The sequence below is a fragment of the Phalacrocorax carbo genome, chromosome 7 (genome assembly GCF_963921805.1).
Source record: "Phalacrocorax carbo chromosome 7, bPhaCar2.1, whole genome shotgun sequence".
NCBI lineage: Eukaryota > Metazoa > Chordata > Aves > Suliformes > Phalacrocoracidae > Phalacrocorax > Phalacrocorax carbo.
The window spans coordinates 53,182,210-53,208,146 of NC_087519.1; the positions used below are offsets into that span (position 1 = coordinate 53,182,210).

Sequence of the window (25,937 nt, forward strand, 5' to 3'; positions counted from 1 at the left end):
TTCTGCAGGCGGTGCCAAGCATCGTCAAGGAACATATCAATTCATAACAGCTGTGGGTAGCTATTTCTGTCTCAGACTTCAGTAGTTTAATTGGAGAAGCGTGGTAAAATTTAACAGATCTGTGTCCAGCCAGGTTAATTCTGAGGTTAACAAATTATGATGCAAAGAAGATCAACCGGTGTTTTTCTTTCTCGCTATGAATAGCGTAATCGCATTATTGCTACCGGAAGGGTAGGCAGCTCTTCTCAATCTGTGGTCTCCCACTCCGGAGGAAGTAACCTGTGAAAAAAATTGGTTTCCTTTGCAAACATCCCCTTCTGCCTTTCTCATCCAATGCCTACGGAGCCATAATGTTGAAGGGGTAGTTGCTAATATCGCGGCTGCTTGGGATCGTGTTTTGCAAGAGTCATTCTTTTCTCTAAGTCCAAGGGGTAATTTTTACGTTGGTTATTTTTTTTTAAAGATGCTAAAAAACAAAAGAGTTGTTAAAATGCTTTCAAGCAGCGTTTCTGCAAACATGCTCGTGAGTTTTGCTTCCACCTTGTCACATCTCCTGTTCCGAAGAAGGCTTCCACCCTGTAGCGTTAGTGGCAATGGCAGCAGGAAGCCACCGTGCTTTTCCCAGAGGACTTCCAGCCTAAACACACCTGGCAGCCTAAAGGAGGAGGAAAAATTCAGCCCCCTGGGAAGGTGGTGGCAGAGAAGGATCTTCTGATTGCTGGCGTGGGGCTGTGTCCTGTCCGGGGGGCTGCAGCCAGTTCGCGCTGCCCGATTTTGACATAAGTCATGTGAAACTGTTTCGTTTCCTGGCTGTACAAGGGTAACCCACAGAGGCCTCTTGGCAATGGTGATGTAGAAGTGAAATGAAACACTTTCCAGCTCTGCTTTGCACAGATCGATCTAGAATAGGACTGATGATACACTTTCATAATGTGCTTTGAGAAACTCTGGTTATTATACCTGAATAAGTGCTAAGGACTATTAATAGAGCTGATAGGCTAAGTTTGAAACTCCTTGCTAGTGAAATACCTACTTCCATCACAAAGCTTTCAAAATCATGCACGTTCCCCCAGATGGTACCCAGGTTAGGAAAAAAAAGATAAAAAGAAATCAGCAGACACTGTGAAGTATTTTTTTTTTCCACTCTGAATGGCTTTGGAGTTTTATTGTTTATTATATATTATAATAATCTAAAATAAAGGAGTCTCGATAAAAATGAAATGCCTTGGTCTCTCCACAGTGGCCTTCCTGTTGACTTTGAGGACAGCTTCAGACATTTTCTTCTGAATCAAAGTGAAGCCGGACTTGAAGATGTCGGGCTCTGCAGTGAGTGGGAGAAGCAGCCCCAGCAGCCCAGCTTTGCCGTACGAGTTAAGGTGCTGCGGGGCTTCCCCGGGGATCTGCTCCATCGCTCAGGCACCGACGAGAGAAGATGCCCACAGCCTTGCATTCACGGTGCGAGTCTGACTCGAGCTGCCTTGTGGTTGCTACAGGGAATACAGAGACTAGTTCGTGAACTTCAAATAACGCTGTTTGGTTCTCTCCAGCAATATATAAACTGCCTGGAGGATTCATGTTGCAGCCTGCTCCGGCAGGATCTTGGTCTCCTAAGTGTCAGGGAAAGGAAAGGAAGGCAAGGGAAGGGAAGTGGAGCTCCCCGCCAGGCTGCACACCGCTGTCTTCCTGCCAAAACCAGGGATGGCAAAACCTGGGTGCAGCCAGGCCATACACCCCACACGTCTGGGACCCTTGCTGCATCGTGGGGCTGTGATTCCGCCCAGGACTTCAGCACTGAGCCACCATCTGCATCCGCGGGAGAGGGAGGAGGGGAGAGCCCTGGTTCTCCTGCCTTCATGTAATGCAAAAGCAGGGAGCAGGGAAGAGCGTTTCTAGGGTCGTTCTCCTCCGACCATGGAAATACCGTCTCAGCTCTCCAACTGTCACTGGTTAATCAACATCTTCTCCAGAGCAGAGGGGGAATGAGCATCCAACTCATGACTCAGAGCCACATCCCCGTGCCTGGCCTCCTCCGAGGGGAATGCTGCCCTTTCCTCAGGGCCGGTAAGTCCAAAGGCATGAAAATAGCAGGGGTTTAGGGTTGCTGCTCTTAAAACGGACCTTCAAAAATAGTTTCTTCAGATATCACCTTGAGCGGTTCCTACGTGTATTCTTGCCAGCAAGCTCTTGTTAGAATATTTGTGGGAAATAAACTCCGGAGAGCCGTGAGCAGAGCCAAGCAGATTAATTTGAGACAAGCAAATATTTGTGGGAAAGTTTGTGTTTGTTTGCGCCATCCACCCGACACCATCACACGGCATTTTCCATGAGCACGTAACTACGCCGAGGTACCTTTCGATCCGAGAGATACATCAACTACTGTGTATTCATTTCCATGTTTTTCAGCTGTAAGGCACCAGTAGAAATTTTGGTATTTCCTCCGAGAATAATTTGGTTTTGGCTCTGAACTTCACTTGAAGAGTTAACATTTCTGGAGCCATGACCTCAAAACCACAAATAGAAAGAAAAATAACATAAGATAGATGAGCACGAAGTTCTGGAAGCCCTAAAGAGTGAAAAACAAATTTCAGCATGTTTTGTAACCATTCTCTTGAGTTAGGGAAAAAGGACATTTTAATAAAACTGCACCCTAGAGCCCACAGAATTTGCTAGATAAATCACAAACACAGGACTGAATGTGAGATGAAGGCTGGGTCTGTAGTCCTCCAGCTCTGAAAACACTGACCGAACCATCTGAGCAAGAAAGCTGGTGTTGGCTGCCGGCTAAGCCTCCTGGACCAGTCGCTGGACTCTACCGGCCCTCACTCCCTTGAGCAATTCACCGAGCCTTGGAGCCCCGCGGTATTTTTCTCGTTGAAAATCACCTGAAGAAAGAGGAAATTTCTGCCAAATCAACACACTTGGTTTGTGACAAAGGTCCAAGGGCACAACTGTGACCCCCATCCCTAGGCTAGCGCCCCTGCCCTGCCGCCCTTCTTGCGGCACCTCGTGGGCTGCTCTCAGTGACCCGGAGCCGCGGCCCAGCCACCACGGGGGGCTCGTGGAAGACTGACTTTTCATTTTTTTTCCCTGTTCTTAGTAAAAATTGATGTCAAAGTATGGGATGCACCTATGGACTGGTTATGCCAGTCTGCAGCTCTCCCTTCTGCATTGCAACGTGCTTTTTTTGACGTTGAAGATTTCACACTGTGCAAACGAAGCCACCAAAAGATACAAAGACCCTCGTACGTCCTGCCCGAGGACGTACGCAGACGAGGAGACACAAGCGCTGCCTGTGTCTCATACATGTAGCTTGTGTCCTGCGTATTTATCTTTCATTTCTGGGCATGGACCAGTACATTTATCATATTCTTTTGCCAGAGAAGGTCGATCCACTTCACAGGGGGCAGATCTTATCTGAACCGTTGATTTACAGCTCTGAGTTTCCACGGCACTGGCGCAAAAAGAATTACATATTTTTATGCAATGTTTAACAAATATATCATATATAGGAGCCCAGGCAAGCTTCCCTTGAATCCCATAGGTATTATTTCACGTAGGTCCCTCTGTTTTGTAGTGGAGCCTTTGAGCAAATCACTTAAGAGCTGAAAAGCCTCCCGTGCCTCTTTGCAAACCCCCCACGAGGTGAGCACAACAGGCAGATCCTTCCACGGGCTACGGGAAGAGGCCGGGAGAGCTTTGCTTCAGGGGTCAGATGTGGAGCCTGATGCTCCCAGTGACCGCAGTGTCAACGGGGACACAAAGGCTTTGCAGAAATCTGTCTTAAAGACAGCAAAGTGTCATGGCCTGTGTTTTCCCTCCCCTCACTTCAGCAACACCCCGCTGAAGTGGAAATGTTCATCCTTCCTTCTCCTCTCTTTCCATCCGTTGCTTTCCAGGCCATTTTCTCTGACTGTCCTCCTCCTGCTCACGAGGGTTTGTTCCAGGCTGACGTCCCTGTGTCATTTCCCACAAATTTCCTGTGGCGAGAGGCCGTTTTTCGGCTGTACCCAAATAAAAGGACAGAAGACACCAAAATCAGATCAGTAGTTCCACGTGTGAAAAATGCCACACAATCAATTCTCAATTCCAAGTTTTTCCGAGTCAGAAGAGAGAAGGGAAAAAAAATCAAGCAGCCATGAAAATCAGGCCTGATTTTCACAAGCTTCAGCAGAGATACCCCAGCACGGGAATCCCTAACCTTGTGTGAAGACCTTTGAGTTATTGATTTGATTATCTCAGAAGGGCTTAGAACTCAGAATGAGATGCTGCTTCGGTTTGCAGCTCTGTGATGGAAACCAGGAGAATTATTCCAAAAAACAGCTCTCATGACACATACTGGCTCCTGTTTATCTCTAAAATGAAGGTGGTCGGAGTTGAATGAAGCAGATGGGAAAGTGAGGGACACCCGTGCAACACCACGCGGGTTGGAGCAGGAATGGAGGGCAGCATTAATTATGCTTTATGCCGGGTGTCCCCACGTCCCAGCCGCCACGTGTGCTGCTCACTACACATCAAGGGTGCTTGCTAACTCATCGGTAGGGTGGTCGCTGTACTGGGTAGTGATGCTTCGTTGTAAAAAGCTGTTTTAATAGCTGGGTATGTGTAGGCACAGAAATTATTTAGCCACAGATCGGAGTCTTATGGCTGGAAATGGGATCACGAAGTGTTGTATCAGACTGGAAGGAGCAGAGTGTCACGGGGGGGTCTGTGTTAAATCCAGTTTCAAGGTAACGCCTTTGTTAAAGGGGAGCGATGCTGCATGAACGATCTCGGTGGTTGTTCCCAAGTTACGAGGAGTGATGAGCAATCCAACTAATTGGCAAATAGGACTTTAAAAATTTGCTTAAGGAAAAAAAAAATAAGTGAGAAACCCCACCTCCTTGCCTGCAAGCATACAGTGCTTTATGTTAGCAATGCCGGGCGCTCTGCTCAGGGCTGATGGAGCTTGCGGTATCCGGTTGCTATCAGGTGAAAGCAAGGGGAGAAACAAAAATAGCTCCGCAGCCCACACTGCCACCCACGGAAAAGCACAAGTCACCCAGAAGCAGTTGCTTGCTGCATCAGCAGCTGCTGGAGCAGCGTTTGCTGCAGCTGCAACCTCAGCCCAAAGTCCCAGGGCGCTGGCAGGTTGCAGCTGCGCTTGGGGACAAGGACCATGCTCTCGTTAGCACCCAAACATTCACGCAGCAGAGGATTTGCTTTACTCGAGGTGCAGCCGAAGCTGCTCTTGCTCTGGCAGCACATGAGCTGGCCACCGCTGCCCACCCTGTAGCCATCTCCCAAGCAGGCGCAGTGCAGGGGATATTTTTCCCTGCGTGCTCCCAGCTCCAGCTTGGCCAAATCAGCCCTGAGTGAGGAGATGTGAGAATTAACTGCCTGCTTTTCCCCGGGGCATGTGCTGCCCTTCTTCCGTGGTTTCTCGTGGAGTTTCCAAGCAGGAGAGGTCTTGCCCAGAGGCTGCCACCCCACTCCCGAGCCAAGTTTTGGGTACTTTGGTTGTCATCTCCATCACATCAGGCCCTCAGGAGAAGTTTCTTAGGACAGAAAAGATGGTGCTGAGACTGACACAGCAGCAGCCGTTTGTGTTTCTCCATCCTGATACAAAACCTCAGCAAAAGCTGAAATCGGTTTGCAGTCCAAGGCGAGCTGCCTCTCCTAAACCCCAGACCCAAGTCCCCAAAGGCGACACCGTCCTGGCATCAGCATCTTGTTCAGAGATCGAAGGGAGGGGACAACCCCCCCAAGTTTCAGGCAGAGCTGGCTGCAGTTAGGAAAGGGATAGTGTCACACACAAATGACACCGGGGACCGAATTCAGTGGCCCGGGAGGATGTGCTGGGGCCTGTTTGTCCTTGGGAGCTAGTCCCGTGTCCTCAGAAGTCACCCAGCTCTGTGATTTCCCTCCAGTGATGCTCAGCGCCTCTGAGGATGGCGTCCCAGGGCTGTCATCCCCCCAGTGCCGTGGTCACACCATCTTCTGCTTCCCCGTGCCACGGTCCTGCTTGCTGAGAGGAGATGTTGCTTGGATTACCCCGGCTCTGTTACTCCCTGTGTAAGCACTATGGATATTTTTGACCGTCCTTTTCAATTCCAGCTGAAGTCGGTGCCACAGGCAGCTCTCTTAGTAGATTGCTTTTGTGATTTATGCAGGTCCAGAAGAGTCCAAGGATCATTTATCTTCAAACCAGGAGAGAGATGAAAGAGTCATGGTAGTAAAATTTCCTGCAGAGCTAGATCTGAGCATCAAAGAGGGGAAAATGTCATTGTTTTACTGAGACAAGACGACGTGAGACAGGTTTTAATGCTGGGGGATTTTTTAACAGAATAATTTGCCTTAAAAAGAAAAGAAGTTTTGGGAAATGAAAGGAGGGCAAACGAGGTTGGTGGGTGCTGCTGGGAAGGAGGGGCAGAAAAAAAACCCAGGTGGAAGCAGAGCCTGAGGGACGGGGAGGCAGCACCGGGCAGGTCGGGCTGTAGCTGGTGGCTGTCTCCGCTGGGAGAGGGCAGGCGGAACCCCGCGCGGCCGAGATGCCCGGGCGCGGAGGAGGCCGGGGAAGGGGTGCCGTCAGCCCTGTCCCCCGGTGCCTGCACAAAGAGACGAGCTCGCGCGACACGGCGGTCTGCCCGAGCATCTGCAGCATAGAGAAAAAACCAGAAAGTTCCTAATCTCAGTGAGTCTGACGGCAAATTTGGGAAACGCCGCCGTGGTTCGGCACGACAGTGCATCTCCTCGACCAGCGCCCGGCCGGGGCTTTGAGCAGGCATCACCCAACCGCACGAGCGGGTCCTGCGGGGCCGGGGAGCATCTCCTGCCCTGGCCCTGCCTCGGAGCTTGCGACGGAAGCACTAATCTTGGGAAATTTGATCATGTCAGAGGGCTGGACGGGAACCGAAGGAAGGAGAGGGCTGGGAAAGGGTCCGTTTACATTTGCAGCAGATGCTATCTAGAGGAGAAAAATACTTTTATTTCCCCTGTGGACTGCCGGTTGATATTCTTGCGGCAGGCACTAATGGAAAATAATAAAACCCATTTTAGTCAGGCTGTATCCAGAACACTTACAGGTCAAGCCAGTACTCAAAACAGACCGTTATGGAACATAACACGTTAGTTTGTCACCAGCGTCTACAGTGGCCAGGGGATTTTTACCATTTGAAATTGAATTTTATAGGTCGAGGCCTTTTGTGGGTCTTGAAAAACAGTGCTTCTCCGTAAAGTTAGCATGAATGTGGAGGCAATTACTGGGTGTAAAGATATGCAGCCTTTGTGTTTGTTAACAGTGAAAAAAACCCGAAAGGGGACCTGTGGTGGGAACTGCGATACGGCTATAAACCCCAGAATATAATCATTAATTGTTATGGACTCAAATATTTCAGTATCGTCTTCCGGCTGTTAAATCAAACCCACAAAATGCACGGGAGGCATCTTTCCCTGAATATTATGTCCTCTCAGTTTATAATTTAAAATTCACTGACGACTGAAAAGGAAGCTTGGTCACAGGAGCCCAAGTTTCTTAGAAATGAGTCAGAAGCAGATCGTTTGTTTAGGAGAGATTAACTTATTTCAAAAATCAGATGACCTCAAACATCTTCCACACCGCAGAATAACTAAAGCAGGGACGTGAGGCGGTGCCTGAGGGGGGTTCACGCGTGTCCTCACACCACCCCCATCCCCGCCAGCCCCAGGGACGAGGGTCCCCTGTGCCACGCTGCCCCGCAAAGCCCGGCATCCTCCGTGGCGTTCCTCCTGCCTGGCACCGCCGGCTTTATTACGATACCAAATCCATGTGCCAGGCCGCTCTGGCATCAGGTGTCCCCGGCAGCTGCCCCAGGCTGCCGGTGGGACCGCTGGGACCCCTGGGTGATCTCCCAGGTGGGAGACGAAGCCTCTTTGCTGGACTCGTTTCCACAACACTGCCTTTTCTCCCTCGGCCAAACAGCTTCCCGCTGACTCACGTACTGTATTGATTGGGATCACAGTTAATGGCAGCAGAACACTCGAGCCCAGGCTGCAGACCTCCCCTCTGAGCTGAGCAGACCCTCACGCCAGCGGCCGGCGGGGTGAGGGCGTTTGCTCGCCCAGGGCAGGCGTGGTGCGGGCACCCTCCATTCACCTCAGCTGCGGAGGAGCCGGGTATCGTCATCCCCATCTTCTAGCTGAGGCATTGAACGCAAGGCTTTGGCACCATGCACAGGAGCTCCCTGCAGGCCTTGTACATCAGAGCTGCATTTTATCAGTCCTTACCTGAACCGCGCTTTGCTTTGCTGTTACCCCCCGTTGTGTTTTCTCCCTTGCCTCACTAAGCGGCATCTTCCAGGAGGAGGGGGCAAAATCACAGCCCATTGCTGAACCGCATCGACCCTGCCCTTTGCCTTTCTTGGCAAGCGTGCCAACCAGCTCTACACAAATAATCCTTACGCTTTTCTTTCCTTTATTTATTTTTAACTCAAAGCTAAGTGTGCATCTCCGGAGTGAAGTGTGCTGTGTTGCTAGTAACTGACGGTAGGTGGGAAGTCCATATGGCCACCCTGTTTCCCAGTAAAATCCACTAAAGTCTGGAATCGCTATCATTTCTGCAGGTTTTTCCTGTAATTCAACTTCGGTAAAAGCCCCCTCTCAGGGAGGCATTAATAGCGTGCCGTGGCTGCGCTAAATATTGATCGACTTCTTTGTCTCTATATGAAAAGCTGCACAGGCTGTTGGACAAGAATCTGAGAACAACAAATACTAAATCTGTTAATGTTTAGATAACGACAACGATCTCCAGTTCCTCACGCTCGTAATGAAAATGCCTCTTTTGTGCTGTGTGAGGTACTTTGATGGACAGTAAGTGCCTCTGCCGAGGGGGTGGCAGCAAGAGCCCCTCCGAGCCCGTGGAGGCAGAAGTGGTGGAGGAAGAGGTCCCAGGGCAGAGCAGCATCGGAGCTAGAAACACCACTTGTATCTCCAAATTGCTATTGCACAGTGCTGCACGGTACCTGAAAACCCATCGCTTTTCTTTTTCCCAATGCTTTTATTATCCGAAAGCTTCTAAAACCAACCTTGTCCGTAGAGAGGAAAGCTTGCCAAGTAAAAGCCAAGGGTGTAAAACTTGGGGGAAGAAAAAAAAAAGGTCAGTTTAAAGAGTATATGAATATAAGGAGTAATAAAGTTCATGTTTGTAGACTGCTTTTGCTGACTCTGGCAAATGCCTGCTGATTTCAGGGCCCTGTGGTTTCCCGCAGGCCCCCGGAGCGCTCTGCGGCACTGCCGGACCACGCTCTGCGGCTCTACCTGCAAGCAGCGCTGCGATCACCCCATTTTCAGATGACAAAATAATTGCACGGGCTGTTCAGGCCCGGGCCCCCAGCTGGCGGGGGCGGTTTTCGCGTGGACGAGCTCGCCGCCGTGTCCAGCTGACCCACCGCGCTGAGCAGCAGCACGCGGACCACGTGAGCCGCTGTCAGCACGAGGGGCTTGGAGGAAGGACCCGGGCAATAAGATCCACTTGGCTGCTCCCTTGTGGTGTTGATCCCCACGTTGGAGCCATGGCAAACTACCGAAGGAAGAAGTTCTCTGGGAGGTGTGAAGGGTTATCGTGCGCTGGCAAGGAGAGGTGGGCTGACACATGGAGGAGAGTGACTTTTATGCGGAAAGGAGTGAATTTCCCTCCTGTAATATGCGCGGATGGTGGATGTCTCTGTACCAGCCCACAACTCATAGCGAGTTCCGATGGGAACCACCCTGAGTGCATTTTGGGTGCAACTCTCCACCCAGCTGGCAATTTCACCTGGGTGCCGGGCGGCCAGCGCAGGGATTTGACTCCTATGGAAGTTAAACCTATGCAAGAACTTCAGGATCAGACCTGCTGATTTTTCCTCTGCTGCTACGAGCTTATTGCACCACAACATGTCTTCTGCACAGGGCGTTCCTGCCACAGAGGTGCACCCTCTCCAGGAGCTTTCCCCCGCCGCGGCCTCCTCTGCAGCCAGCGCAGAGATGGAGGCAACCCTATTAGGTGATTTAAATGTTAGATTGGCCGAACTTCCCCGGGGAACCGCCTTCTTTCTCTCTTCCCTGACGGTGCGTGGAGCATCCCGGTGCAGCAGCATGGTTTGGGTGCCGACGGTGGGGTGGCTGGGCTGTCCCACGCAGGATGGCATGGCAGGGGCACGCAGTGCTCGCCCCCCGCTCTCATTCCCAGCTCAGGTGTTTCGCATCCCTCTGTTTCCCTTCATCATTAACCTTTTTTGTTGTTTTTTTTAAAGACTCTGCTACTGCTGACTCCACAAAGGTCTCTGCAACATAATGGGAGAACTTTTCTAATGACTCAGAGATTTCTGAATTAAATGTAAAATGTTTATTGCAGAGATGCACGGCCATACATTATGCATTACTGTTTCAATACAATAACGTAATTCTGGTAGAAATTATCCATGTGAGCTGCAATCAATTCTAGCTACTACTCTTCCCATGCTTGACAATCTGGTCATTCGGCTGTGGAAAAATGCTTTTACTTGATTACTTACACTGCTGATAATCACTGTGGCTTTTGGCAGCGCTGGGACGTTATTCTGCTCCCTGAAATTGCCAACACTATTTGCAGAGGGACCGGGCATAACTGCGGCCGCTCTGCCAAACCCCTGCGGCTTCAACCGACGCCAAGGAATGCTCAGGCTCCAGCACAACCCTTGAAGACTCGTTTTAACGGTGCGGGCTTTCACCACCAGCTTCCACGGCGCGGCCAGGCCAACAGCATCGTCCTCCCTCCATTGCATCGCCCCTCGCAATGGCCTGTGGCCGTTGGCCGGGTGGCAATCGCCGTTTTGCTGATGCGCCCCCCAAAATCCTGTACTCCCTTTGCTGGGTGGGCTTCGACACTCGCCTGAGTTCTGCGGGTTTTGCTTTGCCCCTGAAGCCAGCATGCCGGGGCAGCGATGGGGCGGTGGAGGCGTGTGCTGGGCAGGACTGAAAGAACAAAGAGCATTCTTCATTTTATGTGATAAGCAAAAATCCCAAAGGGGAGAGATGCTGAAATAAGAAGCTCGCAGTTGGGACGTGAAGAATCGGAGGATATATCCCCTGTGACTACGTTTGGGCGGTTATTACACTACTACCTTTGTTGCTGAGTTTCGTCAGCCTGTGTTTCAGCGCAGAGAAGGATGCCTAAAATAACCATGAGCCTAAATGTTGAGTTAACCCCGTGTGCTCACGCGTTCCCACAGGCTCTGCCAAGCCAAGCGGGGTGTCCCCCCCGGGCAGGACGGCAGTGCTGCTCCATGGCACTCCTCGCAGGAGTGCTTCCTCGTGCCACCACAGCATGGGAAGACTCCAGCGGGGACTGGCAGCCTGGAGATGCCAGGCATAGCACCCGCTTGACCAAAAGGCTCGTTCCTGCCCCCAAAGAGCTTTCGAACTGCCCTGGCTGCAGCCCACAGAAGAGGCAGGTCCCCGTGCTGACCCCAATGCCACCCCGCTCCAGGAGGAGTCCCTCTGACGTTAACCGGAGGTGTAAAACACGTCGGCGAAAGGGGAAGGGCTCTGCCGGCGTTGGGCCACTGCTGACTTTAACATGAGGGCGTATAAATCAGGCAGAGGGGAAAGCGAGGGCTGACGCTCGTAGCTACCAGCTCTCGGCTGCGTTGGGCTGATTTATTTTGCGGGGGAGCAGCAGCAGCAGTTTACGCCTCCTAGTGCAGATTACAAGATAAATCTGGTTTTCAATGAGACCCACTGGTGACTGACACTGACAGAGCTTTTAAATCACTGCAGCTGCCTGGATAAAGCCATGGGCCAGATTTGGCCCTGCAGGTCCGGCCTCTTTTTGGCTGGTGTAAATCAGCACAGCTCTGGTTGAGACCTGGTGTCAGGTTCGAGCGCCGGTCTCATTTTTATTTAAGTGCCTGTATGGTGGTTGCAGCTCAGAGAGGACACCTGAGGGCTGCAGCCCTTCTCTGCTCGAGCTGACAGCTTTTGCCACGGAGGGTCTACCTTTCATGGTCAAAGCTTTAAGTATTGACTAAAAAATCTCCTTGTGGGTGCCACACGGATGCTGCTTTTAAGACCCAGCTCACCTAGCTGAGGTCCATCCATATGAAGATTAATATCCTCCTCGGCACTCATTTCAATTATTAATATGCTCCAAAAAGTTTTCCACTGACTACGATGCTACAGACAGATTGTCTGCCGGCCAGGGCTCCCTGTGAGTGCCAACGCTATTTGCTCCTGGAGATAATCTGGTCTTGCCTGGATAAACTCTCCAGCGCTCAGGTAGCGAGGACTTCCAAGCAGGAGATGAAAGTCCTCACCATGCTCCGACAGGCACTGGTCTCTTCTGACCTGCGTCCCGCTGCCGTCAGCAGGTTTGGCATCGCTGCCAGCTGTGCGCTGCCGTGTGAGCCACGGACTATCCTCGTGCTCTCGTTGGCGGGGCTGATCCGCGAGCGTGCACCCAGAGCAGGGTCACACCTGCGGAGCGCGGGGGCGATCGCCTGCTCCGTCCCTGGAGCTGATCCTTGGCCAAGCGTCGCTGTTTGACACTGGGGGAGCAAAAGCGTGTGTGTATCCTCTCTCAGCGTCATACCCAGACCATAAGGTCATTTCTAGACAGATTTATCTGGAAAAATTACACCATAAAAGGAAAACTCTTGCCAAAGTACAGTATGTCATAAAAGCAACCTCTTTTTGAAATTAATTGTATTTTGCTTTTCTTAGCTTTTTGCATGGTCCAGGACACGCTGGACTGTGTGGCAACAGTCCACAGTCTGGGCCAGGGAGAAAAAAGGAAAACAGCAGCTTGTTTATGAGGGTGCCAGAGCAGGGGCACAGGCTGCCCAGAGATGCTGTGGGGTCCCTTCCCTGGAGACATTCACCCCCCGCCTGGACGCGGCCCTGTGCCCCTGCTCTGGGGGTGCCTGCTCCAGCAGGGGTGGGATGGGGTGAGCTCCAGAGGTCCCTGCCAGCCCCCGCCAGTCTGGGATCCTGTGATTTCTCCGCCAGTGAGGGCCGCTGCGTCTGTGCCGAGAGCCTGACGCAGGCAGCCCGGCTCGGCTCCCTCCGTTCACATTTCCATTTCTGCAGGTTTCACGTGGCCACTCGGTCACCCTGAGTCTCAGTTCCACCACTGTGTTGTCGTCAGTCCGCACGGTCATCCAGGGAAAGGTACTTGCTGTCTCACTCGGTATCCACCTGGTAATTTCGAAGACTATTGTGTTGTCTATAAAAGCCCAGCAGCCCTGGAGACAACCGACGATGAGGGGCCAGAGCGCTCCGTACCTCCATGATGGACGTGGCATGAAACCCAAGACAACTAGACAGCAAAGGAGATATTGTTCCAAAGCCTCTTTACATCTTCATGAAACAAAAGCTAAAGCCGAGAAGCGCTGTTTTTCCTCCCTGGGTTCGCTCAGAGGGACTGGCAATACTGAAGTGCCTCTACAAGCGGAAGGAAGGCGGGTTTGGGATGTGTATACTTGTTTATTTCTTCTCTGTTCTGAGGGGTTCACTTTGCAGATAAGCATCAATTTAAAGCAGAGTTTGCTACGGTTGCAAATTATCTTTGCGGCTTTCATTACCGCCCTGGTTAGACCCCCGAGGGCAGAGCCTCAGCTGGTGCATCAGGACATCGCGCCGCTGATGGGCCTTCTGGCAATTAGCGCTGGCTGCAAATTTCTCTTTTCATGTAACTTAGTAGCTAGATGGCACTGAAGGTATTTTGTGGCATCTACTGTCTCAGGTATGGCAAAGGGATGACTAATTTGCCTGAGAGTGGTAAATAATTGCAGGAATTAGTATTATTCATTTTTTTTTCTGTTGGACCAAATTCTGGCTGCTACTATAGCTGTCTCAACGTAGGTGTTGTGACTACAATAACACCTCGATGCGATAAGCAATTCAGGCCCCTCACTACCCAGCCTGTCACATCCCGGCTCCATAGGCACCCAGTGGGAGAACTGGTGCTAACGCATGCTAGTCGCCTCTTGCAGATGGTCTGAAGACAGCTAGAGACGCCCCACAGATACGAGATAAGGCCAACACGGGAAGAGTAAGAAGATTGAAAAGGGCTGGGGGGGATAAGAAATCGCTATTTTGGGATTGTTTATAATTTGTGACTGACTTGGCACAGGGCTTTCATTCCTCACCGCAAAGGGGAGTTGCCAAACTTGGGAGCAGCTCTGGATTTCAGAGTCTCATTATTTCATCTTCTTGGCTGCTGGTACGAAACCGTGGTGCTACAGGACCCTTATTTATTTTATGATTCAGGCAGAAAGTTCTCAGTCAGAATCACGAAATCATTATAGCTCGAACAACATGTTCAGTGATTCAAGACCATTTCTCACCCACGTTAGTGCTTCCCGTGCTGCTCCGCTGACTCCACCATGGTTCTCCGCAGAGTTTCTCCAGCTTCAGAATTACCTTTTGGCACCGCTCCTGGTGAATGAAAATAGGAAGCTGGATTGCTTCGCTAATAATCTTATTTCCAGTTTGTTTCAATTATACTTCTTTTCCAGCGGGTGTTAAGCGGTTGTTTTGGTCTCACCGGTTCAAAGCATCCAAAACATGTAAGTCTGGGTATAAGAGGGGTCTGCAGAGGAATAGAGGAGCCGCTGCCCCGCTCGCTGCGAGCGAGCCTGTGCCAACCGGCCTAGCACTGGTGTGGGGAAGGGAAATGCACCCCAATACCAGCAGCACTGGGAGGCTGCGGTGCGGGGACCAGGCTCCAGTGCAGGTGGCCGAGGGCTTGCTGGGGGCCACTGGAGCGGCTCCTTGCCGTGTCTGCGATGTCCCTTGCAAGCACAGCCCATGGCAAAAGCCTGCACAGAAGGCAAGTGCAACTAATGGGATATTTAGGAATGAGGTTTACCTCTAGTTAAGCCCAGACTGAGCTTTTTGTGGGGTGCTTTAGTCCCCGCCCTTCGTCAGCCCCCACCTGAGAGCCTGCTTCCCCCTCAGACCGGTGCTTAGAGGGGACAAGGATGCCTTTTCCTGATATCCTGCTGATTTGGAGAATATTTCAGAGCTACCTTGGTGCATCCAGCTGCCTGACAGGAGATACTTCTGACCTACTTGACTGTGCAGAGCAGTAGTAGGAAGGAGGAAGAGGGTTACGTTGCTGCATAAAAGGAGCTGTGCATCTGATTGACCTAATTTTGGTCTTTCTTGCACTCTTTTAACTCCACTGGCTTCACCAAAGGAGTGCTGATTTACACCAGCAGAAGCTGACCCGATTTCCGCGGGCAGCTCTCGCCGTGCAGCGGGGCCGTGGTGACGTTGCTGCCACCCACCGCTCCATTTTCCCTCGGTTCGGGTTCCTGCGGGAGCACAGGACCACGGCAGCAGGAGGGGTCCAAGCGTGGACACAGCCAAACTGGGGCGCAGGGCAGCCGGAGCCGGGCAGCCCCCGCAGCCGGGCAGGCGTTTTGCAGATGGGTTGCTCTAACCTGAGTTTTCCTATCTCCTTAAAACTTCACAGAGCCAAATCATAGTGAGGGACCCCACGGCTGGTTATTTGGGCTGCCGGTTAATGCCAGGGCAAGCTCGGCTGGGTGGGTGGGGGATGCCCAGCCCCAACCCGCTGCGGGTCCGTCCCCTCCCGGCACCCCGGACCACCACCCCGGCTGCCGGTCCCGGGTCTGCATGCTCTGTCCCTGCAATGGCGAAGGACCTAGAGACATGAACCTCCCGGCACACGGCAATCGCCGTCCCCTCCCTCCTCCTGCACGGCAGCTTTGAAACCCCGTGAGAGCTGCGTCAGAGGAGCCTTGGTGCTGAAGTTTGTTAATTAATACACTCCAGTTAAGTGTGTCAACAGCTTTCTTCAGATCAAGTGAAACGGCTCCTCATGCTTCCCTTTGATCGAAGGCAGCAAGGGTGTCGGCGGTGGGCGCTGGCAGCGTGGCCGTGTTAAACGTGCCGCAGGGGCCACTGCTTTCAGCAGCAGCTGGTCGTGCTCTGCCCTTTTTATACTCACGTATAAACCACGGGAGACAAACTAGCACTGCTCTGCTGTTGCTAATATCATCGGGCATCCCCCGATAAACGGGCAGGAGGAGCCCAGCTAGAGAAGCTGCTAATTGTTTGGGGCTGTTTTCTATTATTTTCAGGGAACGGTGGCACGAGGTGCACAGTGGGCATGGGCAAGCAGCGGGAAAGCCAAGAACGTCTCCCTGCCTTTGATTTTGTCTAAAAACTGCCTCGCCAGATCAGGTAATTCAGGTTGGGTTTGTTGGATGGATTTGAATGAAAACACCTGCGAAAAATATTGGAAAGAGATAAACATGTTTTTCTTTTTGAATGTGAATAGTTTGAAGCAATCAGAGGTAATCACAATAGAGCAGAAAGGAAAAAAAAACCCCTTGAAAGAAGGTATTCCAAGTAACTGGAAAAAAATAACTAAGAGGCACTAAACCCATTAGTTTTTCACTGCTCCATGTCAGCCCTGGTTCTCCCTCTTTCCAGTGTCCCCAGCCTCTCAGCCAGCTCAGCAAGGAGAAATTCTTTACACAGTCCCAGCATTGAACTCCTTGTGCTAGTTTGACCTTGGCTGGGGTGGTGACGGAGCTGGCGATGGCCGAGAAAGGACGTGGAATCCGATGTTTCGTGATTAAATGGAGGCTTAGCTGCCTCGGGGTCATCGAGGGCTGACCAAGTCGGGCTGCCGGGGATGAGGTTTCTGGCTTGGGGCAGCCTCGTCTTACAGCTCCGTGTGTTTTTCTCCATTTACAAAGCAGATGAGCTCCACTGTCTCCATTTTACGTGGTCGGTCTGACCTCCAGCTGGCGACGCAGCCGCTCACCAACTAAACCGGTGCAGAAACCGAGAGCAGAGTCTGGTGCCAGCCCAGCGCGCTCCCGTCTGGCCCTATGACGTTCCTCCACGTGTCCGTGCAGGTACCACGAGTGCCTGGGGTCAGGCACTTCCAGGACATAAACGCCCAGTTTTAGGGGTTTGAGAGTGGGAGGAGAAATCTGGTCTCCCACTGCTCCAAGCCCAGCCTGAAGCCACCCCCATCTGCCTGTTGCAGAAACACAGCAAAAGGCAAATGTCTTGTGGGTGCCATCCTGTGCTGTCAAAATTCAGGTAAAAGGTAAAATTCAGGTAAAACAGGCCAGGAATGAGAAACGTCTCTGCTTTCGGAGCCCTGCACCTTAAGGAGGAGACCAAGCTGGCTTGCATGGGGCGGAGGAGCAGAGGCTGCAGTGCTTGCAAGCCGTCCCTATATTTCCTGGCCACCTCTGCTTATTCTGGTTGGAAAAGGCAGAGTTTTAAGTGCTTTATCTAATATAACTATGCAATGACAACTCGGGGATGTCAAAACACCGCTGTCCCCCAACGAAACCCCGAGGAGTACAGAAAACTGCACTCATGCCGGCCCCCTGAGGGAACGGCGATAAAATTAAGATTTCACAACAGCCCTGAATCCTTGGGTTTCCGTGCAGACCCTGTCATTGGGAGTGAAAATAAACGAAGGGAATTTCTGCCCTCCGCACCTCGCCCAAATAAAACAGGCGGCTGGGGCTGGGCGTACGCCGAGATCGGATCGCGGGAGTTTATTACTGCTGGCAACAGCCTCGTCAGCCCCGGAGCCTGCGAATGCCTTAAAATATCTGCTTGGGGTTTCTGGAGCAGCGCTGTGGCCTTTTGGGGTTGGGTGAATTTTATGGCTATAATCAGATGCCTCCATTACTCACTTCTGCTCTTTCTACCCAAAATGTCTGACAAGTTCAGCTGCTAAAGGCAATCTGTAAAAACCAGGGCCTGAACTGTCAGGTTGCCCAAGCACTGCCTCGTCTCCTGCCTCGTCGCTAATGAGGGATTGGGGTTGTGCTGACGGGCCAGGGAAGGGAGGGAAAAGAGAGCTGAAGTGATAAACTCCTCAATTTAAAGTGATGTTTTTTGTGTTACCCACTGCTCTGGCTCTGGCAGCCTTTGCAGAGTTAAAAGAGACACTGGGCGGGGGAGGGGAGGGAGGGGAATAATCCTTCCCTCCACCTGGTTTTCGGATGTCTGCTCTATACCATTTATTTTTAATACTAATGTGACATGCTTTAATGTTCTGCCGATTAACCTAAACTGCTGCGTCGACCTCCGGGCTCTCGCCTCATGATGTGGGAGGGGTGAAATGGGAATGAAAATGTGCCATGATATTGAGACAAAGTAGTTGAGTATTGACCCAGAGTGGTTGTCCTGTCCCATGTGTGATTTCTCAGGGCATTTTGCAGGAATTCCTCAGGAAATTAGGGAATGGAGAACTTCCGTGAAATATTTGGCTCCTACATAAGCTGAATTTTAATATTACTGTGAAAAAGCAGGATCTGGCTCCACAGAGCCCAGACGATGGGTGCTCCGGGAGGTGAGGCTCTCCCTAAGCACAGCGGGTTGATCCCAAAGAACCCCATGGGTGGGAGAGGTCAAACCCGAGGTTCCCATAAGGCATCTCCGAAGCTCTCACCGTGCGGCAGCCCAGCAGGGCTGGGGCTGCCCGGGCCCTTGGGTGCTGGGGTGTGCGGGCTCGTCGGGCACGTCCGGCCAGAGCCGGGCCTGTGTCTCCACCGATCAAGAAAAAAACTGGTCTCCAGGGAGGCCGGACAGGCTTATTTCATAAGCACTAAATCAACACGCTGGAAGCTCCTGCAGAACCGCCCTATGGGAAAGCATATACCCATTGCACAAGTAATTTTACTAATAGAATTAAAAACCCAAACACTTTGCACAAAAAACGACAGATGATCTACAAATAAATAACCTCTCAATATAAACACAGCAAGAAAAATTCATTAAGTGTCTTTTAAAAGCATTGGATTTGACTTAGCAGATCTTTTTCAGATGTTCCTCTCAAGCAAACCTAAACATCAAATAATAATTGTGTAAAGACAAGTACTATAATAACAATAACAACGCTGAAAATGCATTATGCATCTTTTCCTTTGATAAAGGTCTCTGTGCTTTTACGAAATGTTCATTATCAGTTCTTTCCCCCTATATCTGAAGAAAAAACAGCACTTCAGAGTCTGAACACTTCAGCCTCCGTGGCAGAGAACAGAGCCAACGGGGCATTATTTCTGATAGGCTGATGTTATAAAACTGTCCTTCATGTTCCAGGAAAAATTCTTTCTGTTATTTATTTGAAATTAAAACCAACTCGGAAAAAAAATTTCCTTTTTTATAACAGATTCGGCTAATGTTCTGTTTTCTTGTAATTTATATTAATAATGATTGCTCTAATCTTTTGACGTATTTTAACGGTTTCAGCAGGTTTATGGGGTAAGATTGCTATTATTTACCTCAGTGACTGGTTTTATGGAATAACTGCAGCTTTCCGTGGAGGTAGATCAAATGCTGAAATGAAGGAAAATAAAATATAACACTGGTTCTCACCGCTCATGTAAGAAGCAAAAAAACCAAAGAGGGTGAAAAGGACAGGATCTATATTTAAGACGTTAATACCACCAGGCACTCTATTTGGATGGACTGGGGTGGTGCTTTTTAATGTTACTTATAATGGGTCTGGACAAAACACGGAGGAGGTCACACCAGGGAGCCACCCAGCATTGGTGTCCCAAGGCAGCACCCTTCTCTCCTCTCTCCCTACCTCCCCACACCGTGATTTTGAGGATACTCTGGAGGTTTTACCTCTAACGCTGCTGAACACCAACATGCCTCCTGGCCAAAGCCTCCTCAGAGACTGGAAAATAGGACAATAATTTTTTTTTCCTATGGGACGACATTAAAAAAAACCCCAAACAACCCTTATAAAGGTGTTGCAATGGGAGGGGGTGGCAGACCAGTGCCAGGGCCAGCCCTCCCATCCCCGGCACAACGGGGATGGAGCCGTGGGTACCAGCCCCTGCTCTGAACCTCTCCGGCGCTGGAGCTCCAGAAACAGTCAGGGATCCCATCCAAAGTCCCATGAAGTCAAGGGGCTCCTCTTAGCTTCAAAGCCAGGAAATACATTCTTAAAAGCTGAAACCAGTTTTATAAACACTTAGGCCTAAATCTGGAAACCTCTAAAAATGTAATATTTTTTTTTTTCCTTCTTATATGATAATTGGAAACATGTGTGCCCAGCTCCCAGTGCCTTTTGGAAGCATCTGCCCTGAGATGAACAAGTCCTGCTGCTCGCTGGGCTGGAAACTCCCCAAATCTCCACCAACGTGCAAAAGCGAAGCCTAAGAGCCCGCAGGGCGAACACCGAGGGTTTCAGGAGGAGCGGGCCCCTGTTCATGACTTTAAAGATGACAGTTGCGAAGGCTTTCAGATACCAAAGGATCTGGCGATGGGATTATCATAACAAATAATGACATAACGAAGAAATGATCAGAGGAATGTGATCTCTCCTTTCCCGGTTTGAAGATTTTCTGAGGGCAAAACATGATAGCTTTATTTATCCTCTGTCAGAGAAGAATTCCATGCTTTCTTGCAATAAAAAAAGGTCTGCAACGATTTCTCAGATTATTTCAGATATGTGAGATGAGTCATGATGGGTCCGATACCTCACGTAACACTTGTCCTTCCCGATCGGCGGAGTGGACGAGCACAGGCCATGGAGAAACACCTTTGAACTTCGAAACGTTATTGAGATTTTAAATTTGAAACATTATATTGGGAGAACGTGGAATAATCCAGGCAATTTTCTTCCCAAACGACGACCCTCATTTTTAAGCCGACTTGAAAGTTGGCTGAAATTATTCAAAGTGTCAATTCTGAGGAAAAAAATTCAGTGCTTCCTTTGGTCCTACCAGAAATATTTGTTCTGGTGCACCAAAATGTAGAAGTATAAGTGGAAATCACACACGCAAAGAAGTCATTGAAAAAACAAGCTGTGTACTTACCCAACACAGTTGCAATCGCTTCCTGTGTTATCCTTGCAAAATTAAGAAATACTCAGAGCTAACCCTTTTGAGGGATTGCTACAGACACCGCAAAGGAAATTTAACAGTAACTTGGAAGTTTTTTTGGTTTATGATGTTATTCCTTAGACACTTTAAAAAAAAAATAATAAAGGATTGCTTTTCTGTTACAGAAGCACTAAGACAAAGATGGGATGCAAATAATTCCGTATTATTCAGCTGACTCTTGCCATTTCCCCTCACACAGCTGTAAGATTTGTGCCTTTGGCACCTATTACTCCTGGTAACCGTATATTTCTGGTGCCGTTTTTCAGCAGCAGGTTTACCGTCTTCACAATTAGTCATTGCAGAAAAATCGGCGAGGATGATAAAATAAAATCGTGATGGGAGGGGATGGAAGGCCTAACAGCCTGAATTCAGGTCAAGAGCGGCACTGAAAGACTTCGAAAGAAGTCCTATGTTTATAAATCCTTGGCAGTGCCATCCACTTATTTTGTGTCAGACAGTGAAATTAGGATTTTTCTTAGACGAAACCCTGATCCTGAAGAAAAATGCTGGCCTGTAGGTTTAGCGCGTGTACGTGCAATGGGTCTGCGCCCTCCTGCTGTAACTCGAGCCACCACTTGCAAAATTGTCTTTTCCTGCCCCTGCTCTGCAAAACCCGGCTGCCCGTCGTGCCACTGCCTGTGCCGAGCCCTGCGGGGCGGGTTGCTTTGATGTGATGAGATAAATCAGAAGAGCCTGGGTACACCAGTTCCCCAGAGCTTTATTTCTCCACGGGGCACATCCTTCCGGGGCCGCCCGCGGGCTCTGGCCAGCCCGTGTATCATTGGCACAAACTTGGGGGTTTCCAGAACTTCCCCCAGAGGGAAGGTTTCACAACGGGTTGAAGTTCAGGGTGAGGAAAGGTTTCCTGGTGCGCTGCCATGTTGCCTTTTGCCTTGCTCAACAGCAGCCACCTCCATCCAACCACCCCCTTGCCCTTTGGACACTTTACTCTTCAAATGCGGTCGTGCAACCCTCGCCGCCTCGTCCTGCCGTGACCGAGCCCCTCTGCTCATCATATTTCTTGCTATTCCCTAATTCTGTCCAGTTTATCAGGAATTCTGAGCTCATGAGCTGCCCAGAAATACAAGGTTGATATTTTCAAAGCTGACGAGGTTGATATTTTCAAAGCTGTCTGCAGGAGTTGTATGCCTCGTCTCTTCGCTGGGTTTTGTTTTTGGTTTTGTTTTTTTTTTCTGCTGGTGTTAAAATCACCAAAACAACTCTGAAAGCTTCAGCCTGTGGATTTAGAGGACAGGAACGTGGGTGAAGGAAGAACCCAGCCCGCGTGAGGAAAGGGACACGGTTGCTCCAGGCTCTGCTCAGCCCTCGGGGCGGCCGTGCCGTGCTGGGGCACGGGGGAAGGGCTCCCCCAGGTCTGCCCTCAGATCCCCACCCCCCGGGGGGTGAAAGCCGGAGAAAAGAGGGCATCGCCGCGCTCGCGTCGCGTGCCACGTTCACGTCGGCCCTTCCCGCTCCGGCACTGCGGGCATGACACCTTGTGCTGGTGCTTGCTTCTGGTGAGGAGGGACAGAAAACACAAAGAAGAAACCTTAAATCTAAGAGTTAACTTTTCTTAAAACAATAGTGACAAATCGCATTTCTCCCTACAAATCTGTGCCGAGCCAGAATCCTCCCCTGTGTAATTTCTGACTTCAAGAGGCAAGGGCTGGTCGCGAGCCGCAATTAGAGCTGGCCGGGGAACAATGGCTTTGTTTCATGGCAACTTCTGAGGTTTCAAAATCTGTTTATGTTCTTGCAGAGGAAATGAAATCAAAACATTTCTCATGTGAGATGGGAGTCTGTCAAAATGTCCACTTTCTGAGCGGAGAGATCCTCCTTTCGCCGCGGGTCTTCCCCTGCTCTGTCGCTGCAGTCGGGGCACGGGATGGGGTGTGTGCGGCCGGGAGCGATTATGGGGTGGATAGGCCTGGGTGCCAAACGCGTCGGTGCTCACAGCAACCCATGTGTTTTGACAAAAATAGATGAAGTTGAAAACACCGTGACCGCTCTTGTCTGAAACGTTCGGCTCCTTTGGGACCACACTGACCCGGTAACACATCGCGCCAGCACCCTGGTGGGGCAAAGCCTGACTTAAACGAGCACGCTTGTCTTCTGTTCAGTACATTTGCCTAGAAAGACTTTAAAAATCTGATTTTTTTTTTCCCTAAGGTCTAGCAAAGACTTTAAAAATATCTGCTCTGTGGGGATATTAAAGGCCCGATGGCATGCTTGGCAGGAGTGGACGTCTGCCCAGGAATCACTGGCATTTCCTCTCCTGCCCCGCGTGTTTGCTGACCGTCTGCGCCTCGGCGGCTCTCTGTCCCAAAGCGGCCCAGTGCAGCTGTAGGTGTGGTGCATAGCTCACCAAGTGCTCTGCGACCCTCCCCGTGGAAGCGGCCGATCCCTTATAGCTGGGTAGTTTAGTCCTAGCATCGTCGTGCTGGGGAAGTACTCTTTGACGCTGAACGAAGGCCCTGAACTAGCAATTATTGGTAGGCCTTGGCCTTGGAGCGGTTTGAGAAATAGCACCTCTCTATCGCTACGGCTGCAGAGAGACTTATCAAACCCCCTATAGACCAAAGGGCTGGGGTCTTCACAGTGGGCACTGTGCAGCTGGACTGATGCACAAGGGGGAATGACAGGCAAAATCCTCCAGTTGGGTAACACGTTTTTTATAAAAACTTGTGAGTTTGTGAAAGCTTTGGACAAATTTGTGATCTGCCAGATCAACTAAAACTTAAAAGCCTTTGAGATAGCCATTATATTGACCTAAGAGGAGACCCCCTACGGGAATTGTCAGCCTCACCGAGCTGGATGTCAGCAGCTCCCTTCCCAGCCTCCTCCACCCAAAGAAATTTCCACTCTGACTTCAGATAACAAGAGCCATTGCCTTCAGGGAACAAGAAAATGGTTTCAAACGGAGTCCCACTTTCATGTACCGGCCCCTCGCTTGTGCTACTGCTTGATGAAGACCGCCACAATGAGGCCGACTTCTCCTCTGTGACCTCCCACGTCCCGTGAACTGCCGTAAGACAAATGCAATGGACTTCCCTGGCGCTGACACCTGAAATCCCGGCCCTCACGTTACCGCGAAGCCGGGAGAAGCGGAGCTGCTCTTTGGGGGCGAGATGCAATACTTCTGCAATGTAATAGCTGTCCCGAAAGTTCGGCTTCTTTCAAAATAGCGTAGCCCCTTGCTTTGCAGCGGGGCAGCCAGGAAGTTTACAATAAAGCACAGAAACCGTTCTCTGCAAGATTCACCATCATCACATGCTTAACCCCTTTGGCATGTGAAGGAAACTCAAGGGCTGCCTTTCCCATGCGAGAATACTTGGGTTCATTAATAGACTCCAAAATACACAGGAAACGGGGAAATCGTGGTGCAGTGAGATTAAACTACTGCTTCCAGCTCTGCGGACGGCGACTGCTGCAGAGCGAGGGCTGCAGCCCGCTTCAGAGCCCGAACCGCAGCTTCCTTCTGAGCTGGCGCTGATTTCATTCAAGGAAAAGAAAAAAATACCCCGCTGGTTAGATAACTGCTCACCCCTCCATGGCCCTGGTCTCCAGACCTGCCTGCAGACGGTGCCTGGCCACCGCAGAAGGCGACGCAGGGCCGTGGGAGGCTTGGTGGCCCCGATAGAGGGCTGAGTGGTGCAGCCGTTTGGGGCAGGTTTTGGGGGCTCTTGCAAAAATGGCACATCCCCCCCAAAGGCCTTTCTCCAGGCAATATTTTTGAGGGGAAATGTTCAGAGGTGGCGTTAAAAATGCTGCCTCCTGATTTTCCCACCACAGCTTCGCTGAGTCAAGGAATAGCCCTGGCTGATGTCCCATGAACCGGCATTTTTGCAAGAAAAACCTCTGTGCTTCACAGCTGTTCATCAATGATAAAGGGCCAAACCCCCATCCGGGGTCTAAAGTCCTTTTAAATCAGAAACCTTGAGTTTCTGAACAAAGTATATCCTCCGACTCTTCAGGAAATAGGATACGCAGAGCAACGCCGGCGTGTGACGTCCAGCGATAATATTCAAGTGCTGCTGTGAACCGCATGCCACTGCAGCGTGCAAACCGGCGCGTCCTCGGAGAGCCAGCAAAAACCATCACTGGCTGCGGGTGCTTCCCTAAAATAAAGTCATTCCTTCCACACTTAAAATAGCACAATCTAGATAAGGAAAGTAAGCAAACTTTTCCAAAAACTCATTTGTCTTCTTATCACACCAGTCATTGCTTTCCCCAGGGATGTACAAGAATTAATTCCCTTTACCCACAATTAGCAATTTTTACGACTAAGGTTCTTTTCTGGTTTAGAATATTTTGCATCTGTAAAGTCTGTTTAATTAATTTTCGCAAAGGGGTGAGTCTGACACCAAAGCAAAGGAGCAAAGTGAGGAAGGCAGATGTAAAAACACATCGATCCAGCAAGGGACAGAGATGCTTGGGCAGGACGGGGTGCCGGGGCTGCTCCCTGCAAGGGTGGGCGTGCGAGGGATGGCTCAGGGCACGATGATCTCTGCTCTCCGGCCGTGCCGCTCACCTTCAGAGCCAACAGGACCGGCCATTCCCAATCACTGCCTGGAAAACACTCCGGTAAGCTCACGGCGGCTGACCTATGCCCTCCCTCTTCGCCAGGTGCCTCAAAGCCACGGGGAAGGCAGGCGCTGCCGCCGGCGTGCCGGTGGGCTGCTGCATCCCAGAAAATATAGGGAGATACCTGCTCCTCTGCCCCGCTCGTGTCCCCTCTTCTCAGAGGAGTCAGTGCCTTCCAGCTCGGCTGCATCACTAACGTCCCCCAGCAGTCCCACTGACACCACTTCTGCAGCAAAATGCGATTCGAGAAGATGAAGGGGCAAAAATCCCGGCTCCGGAGCGAGTCCTTACCGGCCATGATTGCGGTGCCAACGGCAGCTGGTTGGCCTGCTAAGAGAAAGGAGTGCAGTAACTTTAGCAAGGGCACTAGCTTCCTAATAGCCTGAGAGCCTTCCTTAGTACACTTCAGACTTAAAAAGCCTTTCTCCGAATAGCTCTCTGCTGGTTATAGCACCAACAGAAAATAGCTGCGAGGGAGGA

General features: G+C 50.7%; 1 long non-coding RNA gene across 1 annotated transcript in view; it reads right to left on the reverse strand.

Annotated features, from left to right (window-relative positions):
• Positions 1-10,321: 10,321 nt before the first annotated feature.
• LOC135314415 (uncharacterized) overlaps positions 10,322-25,937 on the reverse strand; it is a 65,601-nt gene continuing 49,985 nt past the window's right edge. Inside the window, exons 2-4 of the long non-coding RNA XR_010373926.1 lie at positions 19,260-19,314; positions 14,316-14,406; positions 10,322-10,944 (exon numbers count right to left, since the gene is read on the reverse strand). This is a non-coding gene — a long non-coding RNA (uncharacterized LOC135314415). The remainder of the gene's footprint in view (positions 10,945-14,315; positions 14,407-19,259; positions 19,315-25,937) is intronic.